Source organism: Diadema antillarum, unplaced genomic scaffold (assembly GCF_040938485.1).
Source record: "Diadema antillarum isolate AM-2024a unplaced genomic scaffold, OU_Dant_1.0 seq00000108_RagTag, whole genome shotgun sequence".
Taxonomy (NCBI): Eukaryota; Metazoa; Echinodermata; class Echinoidea; order Diadematoida; family Diadematidae; genus Diadema; species Diadema antillarum.
In genome coordinates this window covers 687,616-690,394 of record NW_027271194.1, presented here as the reverse complement: position 1 = coordinate 690,394, position 2,779 = coordinate 687,616, and positions in this window count along the sequence as shown.

The window sequence follows — 2,779 nt, the reverse complement described above, 5'->3', positions numbered from 1 at the left end:
CATTCATTCATTCATTCATTCCGCTCTTCGCTTCTTATTGATCTTCCCTCCGCTGTGATATGGAACGCGAAAAAAAGCTTCACGATCAGCAAAGTATGGGAAGCCACGAGGGCAACAATTTACAATGTACAAGTACCCGCATATGAAAAGTGAAACTTTTTGATACTGGCAACCAGTGGCGAATATAATTACATTGTATAACCCGTTGACTAATGATCCTTTAGATGTGTTGCTTCCTCCCTTCTTTCTTTGCCCTTTTCAGTATCTAAATTTATTTAAAATATTCTTATGTCACTGAACTTGTAAAACATGCTTATTTATGGTTTACAATTACCTTGACTCTCTAGCTCTTGGGGAATTCTAGTGTCTCTCCAATCTCTCACCTTACTCACTCAAACCTGCCCAATCTACAGCCCTTTCGCGCTATCCATGTATCTATCCAGAGGAGAGATGAAAACGTACACATAAACGTGTATAACTGTTTATACAATCACATTTACATTAGAAAATTGTTTCTCAACCTTCTTCAAACCAAGGCCTACTTTGGTTCCTAAAAATTTCTTTGAGGCCCGGTTCAATCATTAATCATTAATCTTGTTTATTCCAATTTTGGCCGACATCACAGCTCATCCGCAAGACCTCAGTTCACCTGTTGAGAAGCAGGACATTGATAACATAGTCTTACAATCGTACACATCGATAGTGTGCTTTTAACAAGATTTAGGATTGGGTCAAAATTGCACCACATGATACCGGTACTCATTGATGTTGTACCACGATGGTCATGAAAATTAATAAAACATTATTACTTCTTGATCTTCACGTCAAAATCCTACGAAAATCTATGTGATGTTACAAACAGGGTTTTAGTAACATAGTAAATTAAACATTCTCTGTCATATCCCAGTACACTCCTAATGCATAAGTATAGCCCTCAAACAATTCTAATGTTGTTGTTTTTTTCATCTCTGCCTTCAGCATCTATGAAATAACTTACACTTTGGCTGATTATGCATGTTATGTGCAATAATCTAGGAATAGTGCATTCAGACTTAGCGATATATTATATTGCATTGATGATCTTTAATGCACTATTCTACATTATATGCGTGTCAAATGCATATTATACACTTGATATAATTTCATAGTTGTGACCGTGGCATCACAAAACGAACAAAAAGTCGCACACACTGATTTGCGTGAAGACGGAAAATAGTGAAACGGGTCAACCTAGCCGATCTGGACTTTTACATATTTCTGAAAGAGCAAGTCTTCTTTTACATTATGCTAAAATTGGGGTCATAAAACGGACGCAAAAGTGTGTTTTAAGCAGTTTATCTCGAACATTGTTGGTAGAATAGTGTGCTTAGGTGTGTCTTTAGAGTCCCTTTTTCATTTCTGAAAAACTTTGTACACACTCTTCACTTTCAACTCTAATAACTTTTGAAAAGATAGTGCTACTGCTTTGAAAGTTGGCATTAATTATGGACAGAATGTGTTAATGAGGCAGGCTTAATTTCAGTTTAATCTGATAATCCCTTCATTGTTGTTACTCAGGTGGTTTACTTCCTGTTTTTTGTCCCATTCATCGCACAGCCAGCATGGTTTGGTAAAGATTAAGCGCTTGAATAGACACTGTACTTCAGAGCCTCTTTTCTCAGTTCACACTTTTCCTGAGTTTGTGCTTTCTGTCCAATATTTAGATAGGTTAGGAGAGTCCATTTGATTTGAGTTATACATCAATTTAAAGCTTATAAGTCTGCTCTTTCAGAATACGGTCGTAACTAAAAATTCATGTCTGGCGACTTTTTGTTTGTTTTGTGGTGCAGGGTCATGACACACACACACATGTATATGGGCACCATCACATCCTATTGAACAAATACCGTATGTCCCCCCAAAAAATTACAACAGGACCCTCTGCAAAAATAACTAAAAATAGTTCATCAATCCAAATACAATTTCAGGGTATGAAACTATAACTTATTACCCACATCTTACAGAAAACCCCATCCGATTTGCTTCAGTGGTCAAAAGAGAAATGAGGATCTTTGTAAAGCATGTCAGGAATCCCTTCTGTCCAAGTTCTGTCCATTGTGTTTACACATTAATATGTAGTTCCAAGAGCACAAAGTGGTACACTTGGAAGATCCAGACCCATGACATGCTTTACAACGATCCACATTTCTCTGTGACCACTCAACCAACATGAATGGGGTTTTCTGCAAAATATACAGAAGATGTTATATTCTTAGACCATGAAATCGCAGACAGTTTAATCACATTGAAAGTTATCAATGTGGAAATCTGATTGTAATTTTTGGGGACATACTGTACATGTACTTCACTCCTGTTCACACTGCAAGGGAATGATCTTTCCACAAACAACCTGGTGACAAGAGAACAGATTCATACACAGGTGAGAATTGTGTGAAGCTTTTATTTCACAAAATGTGAAGCGATGTACAATGGGGAATACCACATGCTGCAATTGACATGATAACGCATAAAACAGAATGCAAATCAACTTGAAGACTAAAATCAAATAAACTGTACTGACTTAGAGTATTTCAAAAGTCATGATTCAGTAACAAGAGTTTGTGAATTATTGCAATGATGGGAGACAAACTTAGTTTTAAATGATAGGCCACGATAGATACAGGCCAAAGCAATACTACCAAACAAAATAAAAAGGAAGGAAGAGACTGTCAAAATCGGACCAAAAATATTATTAAGTACTCAACATATTTCATATTAATATGTGCACCACAACCAGACC